Source organism: Euprymna scolopes, chromosome 40, assembly GCF_053919585.1.
Source record: "Euprymna scolopes isolate OS-2025 chromosome 40, ASM5391958v1, whole genome shotgun sequence".
NCBI lineage: Eukaryota > Metazoa > Mollusca > Cephalopoda > Sepiida > Sepiolidae > Euprymna > Euprymna scolopes.
The window spans coordinates 56,050,338-56,062,505 of NC_136521.1; the positions used below are offsets into that span (position 1 = coordinate 56,050,338).

Below are 12,168 nucleotides of genomic sequence, written 5' to 3' on the forward strand. Positions count from 1 at the left end.
AAATTGGAGTCAAAGTTAAAAAAAACTTGACCTCTGCCGTTTCTACGAAATTATTCAGAAAAATTTTGGTTTAAACATTTGAAATCTTACATAAAGTTTATTCACACGCAGGGCAGCTTATGAACAGTACATAGGGCCCGAGCAAAGCCAGACTGAACTGCTAGTATATATATAAAAAAATACTTTTACATTTGGACACGTGCAATTAAAAAAGAGTATTTTTTGCTGGGAAAATAGTGTAAACTTTTATATTTGTTAAGTGTATTTAATTACTAATTCTACATGTGAACATAATTTGATATTAAAAATGCATTATTTAGACAGCCCATTTTATATGGACAAGAGGGACGTTGGTTTGAGTCTTCGCCATCTTCCGATTGTTACGTAACTTGCTGAAAAGGTATGTATTTGCTCCCCCACCGAGCAAATTAAGCACAGGGCCGATTTTTAATGTGAGGAGTGAAGGAGAAATGGGGACCAACTCCCCTGGGAGTAGGGGAGTTGGATAGTGACAATTGGTATGAAGGGTTGCCCCTACATTGACCAGGGTCTTATATGTGAGGTTGCCCACACATATGGTCTTTGCTTGCAGTATCTGCCGGAACAGATACTACACTTTGATCTTGGCCCGACGAAATAAAGAGCCTGATAATCGGTCGTAAACTGGACAAGTACCATTTTTTTCACCGTTTTTTTCTAACACAACCTTGTGTTTAACTTTGCACTCGAGGGAGTTAAGTAAATCGGGGATAAACTAATGTTTATTTATTTATTTATTTTTTTAATTCGTCTTAGTTTCCCCGATTTTGTTTTGGATTCCAATAAATATTAGATTAATAGTAAAAAAAAAAAAAAATTAAAAAAAAAAATGACACAATGTGTATTTATCCAATTCACGTTTAGGCGAGAAACACAGATACGAAATCTCTCAACTGTAAAAATAATGTTATTGTTTTTTTTTGTTTTTTTAATTAGATTAAGTAATACATAAATTATATAAAATAAATTTGAACACAGTTTCAATAAATTAGATTTTATATAAAAAAAAAAAAAAAAGGAAGAAATTTGGAAAAAAAGTTGGAACTCTTTAGTTTTTTTTTAAAATCCAGACGACATTTGATTTTCAAAGATCAAAGAATCAGACGACTTTGAAAACTTGAATACAGTCACTAAAAATTCAGGTAATTAAACTAAAAAAATGTTATTTAAAGTTATTTTTTTCTTTAAATGACAACAATTTCGTGAAATATTTTTGGTATTTTCTTACGACCTGCCCCAGCGTAGTATAAACACCTCCAACCATCCCATGTTAAGAATGGCTTTCGGAATACCCCCCCCCCAACCTCCCTATGTTGAGAATGGCTTTCGAGGTTGGGAGGTGTTTATTCCGAAAGCCGTTCTTAACATGTGTGGTTGGGGGTGTTTATACTACGCTGGGGCAGGTCGTAAAAATTTACCATATTTTCTCATGCAATTTTTATTATAACTGTTGGTAAAATATATTTCATTTTGATTTTGGTCGGATATAATACGTTTCGTTGTGAAATTGACTGAGGATGGCTTTCGTTAAGAGTTGCACTTTGTTTACAAAGCCATTCGTTAGAAAAATAAAATGTTCTGTTTTTTTTTTTCAATTTTTTTCAGCGGATTATTATCGAATGGACACTAGTCTACCAGATTATAAAGAAATGAAAAACAAAATGTTTTTAGGCCAAATTTCGCGAATTTAGTCTTTTTTCAAATTAGGTTAGTCCTTTTTTTAATTTTCCTTATTAAAATAATGGAACTAGTACAGTCAGTGAAGCACGAAGCAGTGCAGCTGCAGCACGGATCAATAAGTGCACTGACAGTGCAGTAGTGCACCCGTGCTGAAATAATGTTATTTAGAAAGCCATTCTTAACATGAAGAGGGTGTTGTTTTGCACCTATTTTGTACTTAAACCTTGGGGCAGGTCTGTAGGTTAGGTGGAAAAATAATCACGATCCCTTTATCACATAAAAGGAACTCATTTCGGGTTTGTATTGCTGTAAGTTGTCAAAAAACAAATATATAACAAATAAATGTTATCAAAGGCAAGATAAGTTACTTTTCTACCAAATTGGATATATTTTTGTGTTTTTATTCAATGTAACATGTATATTCAGCTCGAAAAACATAGTGTTTACGGATGTATTGGAAAATTAAAGATGGCGCCTGACTCTCTCTTTAACACGGTAAGTTTGGGAAAAGGTGTTATAAATAATAAACTAGACCAAATAATCTTAGAAATTCGCTCAATATATGTTACCGTGACATAAGTTGACATATATTCGGTGTTTTTTTTTAATAGTATTTTGTCTAGTTTATTATTTATAACACCTTTTCCCAAATTTACCATTTTTCGAGCTGAATAAACATGTTACATTGAATAAAAACACGAAAATTATATCCAGTTTGGTAGAAAAGTAACTTATCTTGCCTTTGAGTACATTTATCTGTTATATATTTGTTTTTTGACAACTTTTTCGAATCTATGTGTACAGTATATAAATCGCCATTTGACGGATTTATCTACGGATGGCCAAAACCGTATAGAATGAACCTTTTTTTTTTTATAAGTTTTATTCAAACAGTCTTTATTTGAACTTAATGGACTGTTTTGTTTTGTATTTATTAACTGTTTTATTCTTTTTATCAAACAAAAATAGAACTTTAATAATGGCATATATATTATGGACTGTTTTTCAAACATCGAAATTTTAAAATTAAGGTTAATTTTATTTAAAAAAAAAAAGTTTTTTTGTTTTTTTTTCAATTATAAACTTTATTTGAACTTTTCAACAAACTTTTACGGACATAAAAAATAGACTTTATAGATGTTTTATATTTTTTAAAAATATATTTAACGAAAAGTTTTATCATTTCATTGTTGAAAAAAACTTCAAAGTGGTGAAAAAAAAATATCTCGAAAAGAAAAAACACCTCGTCTTTTTTTTTTTTTTTTTTTAAATAAAACTTTAATTTTAAAATTTCCATGGTTGAAAAACAGTCCATAATATATATTTCATTATAAAAGTTCTATTTTTGTTTGAATAAAACAGTTAATAAATACAAAAAACAAACAAACAAATAAAAACAGTCCATTAAGTTCAAATAAAGACTGCTTGAATAAAACTTATATAAAAAAAAAAAAAATAAGGTTCATTCTATACGGTTTTGGCCATCCGTAGATAAAAATGTCTGACGTCATTTCCGTCAAATGGCTTTGTAAACAAAGCAAGGCCAATCTACACTGTTACCAAATATTGTTCTCAAATGCATTTTATTATACGTTTAAGTATACGCATATTTTTGGTGAAAAACTGTGGCCACCATTTTTATCATAAAAAATTATATTGTTTAATATTCGAAAAACTACGTATTTGCGGAAAATTTAAATGCGATATTCGTTTTCAGCATAGTCAAAAACCCATAGAAGTCGACATTTCAAAGGAAAATGTTCAGGTGGAAACCAAGTAAAAAAAAATTATCATCAAATTATCATTTAAAATTACAAAACGTTCGGTACTTATGTATTTTTGTTACCATGCTGAAATAATATTATTTTGAAAGCCATTCTTAACATGGGAATAGGAGGGTGTTTTGTAACAATTATGTGCTTCCACCTAATAATTTATTTGATAATCGTGAAGAAAGAGTGAGCATGTTTCCTCCGTTTGGCTATAGGTGGCGTTACTGTCTGTCCACCCAGTTACGGAAGCACAAAATGTATATAATGGCACCCTTGAAATAAAAATAAATGTTTTTGTTATATTTTAATTTTAAACATGTTTTTTTTTGGGGGGGGGTGCAAACATATTTAAGTTTTATTTTTCCAAACATTTATGTTTTGTTGCTTGTTTATTTTCAAACATTTACGGGGGTTTTTTTGTTGTTTTTTTTTACGTTTTTTTTTTTTTTTTTTGCAAGCATAAACTAAATATTTTTTAAATATTTTTCTTTTTGATAAGTTTGCTTATGCACTTATTGTACCGCGCTATTTTTTAATAGTAGGTTTTACAATATCCTTTTTCAAATATATATATATAAATACTTGCGGAAAAGGTAAAATAAGTGCAGAAAAATTTCCGTAAAAAAAGATAAAAGAAAAAACATTGATTTTTTTTTTTTTATTATAAGAGCGTAAAAAATACTCGCGGAAAAACGGTTGTACCCATAAATATGTTTAAAAGAAAAATATAGCAAAAACATTTAGTTTATGCTTGCAAAAAAAAAAAAAAAAAAACGTAAATGTTTGAAAATAAACGAGCAACAAAACGAAATGTTTGAAAATAAACAAGCAATAAAACGTAAATGTTTTCATTTTTTAATGTGTTGATTAAACTGTACAAGTACCAAATATTGTATTCATATTGCCGCCCGAACTTAGACTTTGAAGGTGGCAAAGTCGTGAATGGCTTTCACTAAAAATACAGGTAATCACCTACTCCCCCTGTCCACACACACAAAAAAAAATAAAAGCATAACGAACAAAAATAAATTAACTGCCCTACCATGCTATACTATCTCGAAAATGACAGAAAGGGTGTCTTTTATGTTAAATCTATGTGGGCAATAATTGTTATTGTTTTTTGGGGTTTTTTTTGTACTTCTGAAGTTTTTTTTTTTTTTTTTTTTTCCTTTTTTAAAATGGAAATCGCTAGAGACAAGGCATAAAGCCACTTGATGTAAGGTGCTAACAAGAATGAAAGATGATTATTGCAGACAGAAAATGTATATTGATGTTCGTCTTGAAAAGACCAAGTTTTCTAGGTAGAAGGAAAACAGTGAGCAGGAAAAGAGTTCCTATTCCAGTAGCTTCTTTTCAAGTACTGTAAAGTTGTGGAACTCTTTTCCTGCTAACTGTTTTCCTTCTAGGATAAGCCGAGACTCAAACCTTATAAGCAAGGTTCAGAATAGATTCAGAAAATGGAATGTTAGAGTTTAGCTATTGTTTGTTTTGTAAAAATAATTTAATTGTTCGTTCTTTTATGAAAACTGAATTAAAAAAAATAGGTTAGACATTGTGTGCCTAATCACTAATCAGAAACTTAAGAAAAAATAGAAAGGTTAATTGGTGCTAGATCTCTAGAAGGCCATGGAAAACTAAATAATTGCAATCTAACTAGTGGCGTAAGGCATAATCACATTGACACACTAGTTCCCGCTGGATCACCGAAGTTAAGCAATGATGAACCTGGTCAGTACTAAATGGGTGACCATTTGGGATTTTCAGGTGCTGTATGTGCTCTCCGCTTATCTCGGCATTGTTTCCAGTCGTCCTGGTCTTCTCCTTGCCACTGGACTCAAACAGTGCCAATTCAGGAGAGGTGTGATTAGGGATTGCGCCAACCTTGTCTCACAGTTACACGTGCTACTGCCCCTAAGGGGTATTCTTTGTCCTTTGAGACTGAACAGAAGCATGGCCCTAGTGGTATGCATAAAAGTGAGAAGCTCCTCTAATTAAAACTGTCTCTTCTTTCTCATATTTTTCATTACTAGTATTTTAGGCATCCAATTAAGAAATTGGTCCCGGATATCGTTGTTACAGGAAAAAGGGCTGTCCCCTTTCCTGTAAATAAGAAAAACATAAGATAAGTGGAAAATGAGATTAGGATAAGCCGAGACTCGAACCTTGTAAGCAAGGTTCAGAATAGATTCAGAAATTAGAATGTTAGAATTTAGCTATTGTTTTGGAAATAGTTAGATATTGTTTGTATTGTAAAAAGAATTTGATTGTTCATTCTTTTATGAAAACTGAATTAAAAATGTCAGCTAAAAAAGAATGAGCAATACAAATTAAAAATATATTGAAAAAATAGGCTAGAAAGTAGGTCAGTGAGAATTCTTTGTTGCAGATATGTGTTTTGGAGAACATGTGCTGAGCCATGTGAGCTGGTCACGTTTGAAACCACACATCTGACGTCATAGCAAAAAGGGAATTCTCAATAATAGGAGCTAGGATTAGCAGATTAGAAAAGACAGAATCGGCAGTCGAGCAGAGGAGGCAGAACAGTTGAGTCTGCTAGTCAGAGAGAGAGTTGGAGTCAGGGTTCTTTGGAAGCAAAGGAAAGAACATTAAACTATGTAGATCCCGAATTTGAATTCCTGATCTCATCATCATTTCGACCGGTGAAATGAAGTAAAGAACATCATCAATTTTTTGTAAATTTTTTTTCTCAGTGTCGTCATTCAACAATTGAAGGTAATGTGTTAATCATCTTAATATGAACTTTGTATAACCCCCTTCCAAGTAATGTGTCCCCCTCCTCCATCCAAAGTAATGATTGTCCTCTCCTGTGTTAAAAGAACTGATCACCCTCTCTCCTCACTAATATATAAGAATCCACAGAACTGTAATATAAATGTCTCCTCTCTCCCTCATCGTCAATCCTGTATTACATGTACCCGTTATACATCCCTGTCTCTCTTTAAAATGTACCCGATATATGAACGCCAATATGGACCCACTATACAACACTAGTTAATATCCACTAGCCAACTTACCCACACTAATATTTAACAATATTACCTTGAAACTGACAGCTCCTTTTGAGTCATGCTGATTTTATACACAAGTTTATTAATTGTCCAAAAAAGGTGAAACTGAAAAACAAAACAAAAATAGTTTCATACAAATCGAGTTGGGCATTCTTTTCAAATGTGGTGCACAGTGAATCTGATTTGGAGTTGAAGCACTTCCTGCAAAAGGGTAAACTCTTCTACTCCGTGTAAGTTTCACTAATAAAAAAAAACAAATATCGAATGTGATTAAATATTAAAATCGATTGGAAATAATTTTTATTTCTTTAGAACATAAACCAATAGATGCTACAAATAAATGATGAAAGTATTTGAAAAAAAAATTTTTTGGTTTACATAGGCTTTATTAACCTATTCTACTCATTATATAAGTATAGGAGAAAATCTCACTCTATAAGATAAAGCCATTCTTATTTCTGTACTTGTTATTTATTCAATTCTTTTTTGCTTTCTTTTATCGCTCCAGACAAGGCGTTAAGCTACTTGGATGTAAGGAGCTAGCATAAATGAAAGATGATTATTGAGAAGACAGGAAAAGTCTGACTTTAGTATTGAAAAAAAAAAAAAAACATGGTTATAGGTAGGAGGAAAACAGTCAACAGGAAGAGTTCCACAAGCCTGCAATTGGAAGCTGGGTACTTGTACAGTTTAATCAAGACATTAAAAAAAAAAAAGAAGTGATATTGTACATATCCATTATGGAATGAAGATCTCAGAAAAACAATATTCACTTAATTTAATCAAGTATTTTTTTTTTTTTTTTTTTTTTTTTACAGCAAAAAAACAATTTGTTATGATACTGAGCAAAAGGTTTGATTTTTAAGAAGAAAAGCTAGAATTAAAGAGAGTGTCGGCTCTTTAAACTGAGTTATCTCCCCATGACGTTAAAAAAATTCAAAGATGGCTACTTTCAACGCGCTGTCATAAAAATGTGTTTTTCCGCTGTAAAAAAAAATATATACAATCAAATTAAGTGATTTTTTTTTTTTTTTTTTTTTTTTTCGATATTTTCATTTTTTAATGTCTTGATTAAACTGTACAAGTACCGGAAGCTGTATTACAATAAGGTATCAAAACAGCAAATTGATAGACTAATGTGTGAAATGAGCTAGAACAAATGAAGTTTGGAACAGATCAGGCAATTTTGAAGAACACCTGCCATAATAGTATTCATAGAAAAGACTGAGACTAGCAACATCACGTCTATGAGAGAGAGGTTGCAGAGAAGAACAAAGGGTAGAGGCCAATCAAATTACAGATACGTTTCTGCAATTTATCAAGAACTTTCAAATTGGACAGAGATTCACCAGCCCAAACTCTATATTTGGGAAACTTAAGCAATCCATTGTTAATAAAGAAGGCTTGTCTTAGACCTGTGCATATTTCTTAAAATAAACTACATAGACAAAGAGATTCAATCTCTAATACAGTAGATAATATTAATAGTGCCAACACCCCTGTCAGAATGGTATTTGTGTTGGTTGCCATAAATTACAAGCAACGTTTACCTGTGTAGCAGACTATAGGTACGATAATTTAAGAATGGTTAGTGTTAAAAGCTTTAATGTTAAAAACTTAACAGAATCTGAAGAGCATGAACTTACTTATTTGGTTCTTGTCCACAGTTTCCCTATATTAAAAAAACAAAAGTAAATAAAAATCTGTATAATATACATGTGATGAAACAAAACTATCATATTCCAAAAATCACAAAAATTGATCCAGTAGTTTTTTTTTTTTAAATAAGAAAATAAACTTGCCTCTCATTTTCAAAAAAAAAAAAAAAATCTAAAAAAACAAGGGAGATAACTCTAAAAACTTGCAAGTTATGTTGTAATGCCTACAAATTCCCATTAATTACTTAAAATATATTTTTTATTAAATAAAAAACTTGATCAATTTGTCATTTTTTGGAATGTTTTTTTTTTTGTTTTGTCACAGGTAGGTACATTATACAGATGTTATTTTATTTTTTGTATTTTAATATAGTTGAAATTCTGAGGTATTAAATAGATTAGAGGATGGGGTAGATTTTCCGTTTTCATGGCAAATGTAATGGTTTTTATCATCAAGAATAAATTTTGTTTTCAAAATTAAGTATATACTTAATTATTGAAAGAAAAACTTAAATATAGGTTGGACTAGCTGGCCGCTTCGCATTGCCCGGTCGTAAAATATGCTTAAATATGATGTTTTGATTAATGCAGATTTCATATTATTATATTGAACCGCCCCCCCCCAAAAAAAAAGAGTCATGCACCACCACCAAGAATCAAAACCAAAACGTTTAGATTTCAATTTACTTTTTCCTGTGACCTTAATGCCTGAGCTATGAGGGCATGTTTGCTGCAAAGCTAAAAATTAAAACATGAACCAATAGCTATTACATTACGCATGCATATTCATAATGTCAGCAAAATTTAATTTTTTGAATTTTCACAATTTTGCACCGATTTTCCCCTGCTAAAACCCAAATATAAAGTTTTGCATGGGTTCGAATACCCTATATATTAAGTTTCATGTCTGTAGACCAAAACCTGACAGAGGGGGTTGGTAGGTAAAATTTTTTAAACAAATGTATACACGCATACATAAATATATATATAAAGTGATTTGTAACCTTTTTAATACAAATATTACGCAAGTATAAATCATATAGAATATCTGCATGAATATAATTACACATAATAGTTCACTAAAAATGATCATCCTATAAGAAAACAAAAAAAAACTAATAGGGAATTAAAACGAATATTTAAAAGAATATACAAATTAGCTAAATCTTTTGCAGATGAACGCAATTCCACAACCCATATATAACGAAGTTGTATTTTCTTTTCAAATAAATAGAAAAAAAGGGGGGGGATTTTAATATTAATATCAATACACACAAAAAAAAAAAATTTATCGGAGTATAGATTGTCTATCCTGCTAAAAACATTACTCTTCGACTATTTACATGAAAAACAAATGTGTGCATGTTATATATATATATATATATATATATATATATATATATATAATTATTTTTTTACTAAAAAGAATCTACCTAAAATCTGAGAGTATACTATATCAAATTCTCCACGGAAGACAATGGAAGTGTTCCTGAATCTCTAATCTAAAAACTTCAAATATCTTCTTTCTTAGGGACACAACTTCCCACTTGAAAATTAATATTTTCCAGATTTGCATTAAATTTTATCCATATTCATTAGACACCAATTATGCAAGATTCCCTTAATTTAAGACTCCTTAAGCTTAAGCCTTTAATTTTAGACATTTTCTAGAATCAAAATCATGTAATGAGTTTTGATCAAAATTAGAATAAAGATTAGCATTTTTATATCTTGGTTTTAATATTGGTAAGGCGACATAAAAGTGGTGCAAAACTGTTTTGAAAATTTTACCATCCTGGAATTGCACTTTTCTCAATAACTATACCTTGGATTTTTTAAAATTTTACACAAACATTAGTCATGGTGAAAGTAAATTTTTGCCAGAATGTATTTTCCTGAATAACTAGAGGTCATCAAATAGTTTATCCATTCATTTGTTTGCACTTTTCTCAATAACCACGCCTTGGATTTAAAAAAAAATTTTGCGCAAACATTAGTCATGGTGAAAGTAAAATTTTCACTCCACATGCTCGGCTTATTTTTTAATAGAAATTCAGTTCAATTTATTTTATTTTTGTTCAGATAAATAAATTAACTGTTCTCTTAGGCTTTATATCTCTGAGCATTCAAGAACTATGCGGTTAATTTTCATCAACTATTTAAACATCATCGGACAGAATAAATACATTAAGTAATTGTAGGTTATTTATTCAATTTTGTTCCTAATCTTATTAATGAGATTATGTTTAAAGTTTGTTTGGTTTTATCAGTATGCACATTAGGCAATTCTTGTCTGTAAGCAAAGCTTTAAGCAATGCTTTACCAACTTCTTTTTATGATGATGATAAATTTGGTATATATTCCTATAATTTTGCATTCCAATTAACTGTGAAAATAGTTTTCAGTGGATTTTTATAAATCTTTTTCTTTTTTTTTTTTTGCTTTTCTTTCTCTCTTTCTCCTTTTCTTTCTGTTTCTCTGTTTTTTATCTCTCTTCTCTCTGTTTCTCTTTTCTCTTTGTTTCTCTTCTCTCTGTTTCTCTTGCTCTCTCTTGCTCTCTCTCTCTGTTTCTCTCTCTCTCTCTGTTTCTCTCTCTCTCTCTGTTTCTCTCTCTCTCTCTGTCTCTCTCTCTCTGTCTCTCTTCTTTTCTCTCTCTCTCTCTATATTATGTATATATTCTCTTTATCTAAATAAATAAATCTATACTCCTATAATTTTTTGTGTGTGTGTATTGATATATTAAAAGCCCTTTTTTCTATTTATTTAAAAAGAAAAACCTTTGTTATATATGGGCCGTGGAATTGCATTCATCTGCAAAAGATCCAGCTAATTTGCATATTCTTTTAAACATTCGTTTTAATGAATTCCCTACTAGATTTTTTTTTTTTTTTTGGGGGGGGGGTCTTATAAAATCATCATCTTTGAACGTGTAATTATATTCATGCAGATATTCTACATGATTTACATTTGCCTAAAAAGGTTATAGTAATCATAAACCACTTTCTCTATATACTTATGGATATATATTTGTTTAAAAACATTTGCCTACCAAACTACTCTGTCAGTTTTTGGTCTATATGAAACTTAATATATAGAATATTAAAACCTATGCGGAACATTATATTTGAGTTTTAGTCTGGGAAATTGGTGCAAAAGTGTAAAAATTGAAAAAATAGAATTTGCCAGATGAAAATCGAATGACAGTATTACAAATATGCATGCATAACGTAATAGCTATTGGTTCATGTTTTAATTTTTAGCATTGCAGCAAACATGTCTTCATAGCTCAGGCATTAATATCAAAAGAAAAAGTAAACCATACGCTAAACATTTTGGTTTCGATTCTCAGTGATGGCGCACTAGTCTTTTTTTTTTTTTTTTTTTTTTTTTTTTTTGCCTTTTAAATCATTACTATATATTGGATTCAATAGAATATAATAAAAAATATGAAGTCTACATTAATCAAAATATCATATTTAAGTGTATTTTATGAGTGGGCAATGCTGGGTGGCTTTCTTGTCCAAACTATTTTTAAGTTTTTCTTTTAATGATTAAATATATATTTAATTTTGAAAACAAAATTCATTCTTGACAATGATGATGATTATGATAAAAACCATTACATTTGCCATGAAAACGGAAAATCTACCCCTATCCTCTAATCTATTTAAATTACAAAAAAAAAAATTTTTTATATAAATCTTCATAAAGTATCTTATGCTTAGCATGAACAAAACAAAGCAACCATTTTGAATTACTCAGGAATATATTCCTATTTATTAAGACTTGACGGCCATCCGAGGATAAAGGTTAATGGCAGTGTAATAATCATTAATGGTGTATGTTGAGTAGAATTTTGATTATTTAAAAGGACGGCTAAGCAAGAACTTGTTTACATTGGACTTGAAGGCTACTATATTGTAATCATCTAGGAAGCAGGCCAGTGGAACAGTGTTCTACAGGCGGGCAGTTCTCGGTAATGAAGCTTTG

At 30.3% G+C, this 12,168-nt stretch overlaps 1 protein-coding gene across 2 annotated transcripts in view; it reads left to right on the forward strand.

The window, feature by feature from the left end:
• Positions 1–1,071: 1,071 nt before the first annotated feature.
• Positions 1,072–12,168, forward strand: part of LOC145265583 (meiosis inhibitor protein 1-like) — a 768,286-nt gene continuing 757,189 nt past the window's right edge. For both annotated transcript variants that reach the window (XM_080121585.1, XM_080121586.1), the window contains exon 1: positions 1,072–1,181. The gene's annotated coding sequence lies outside the window, so the exon portion shown is untranslated. The remainder of the gene's footprint in view (positions 1,182–12,168) is intronic.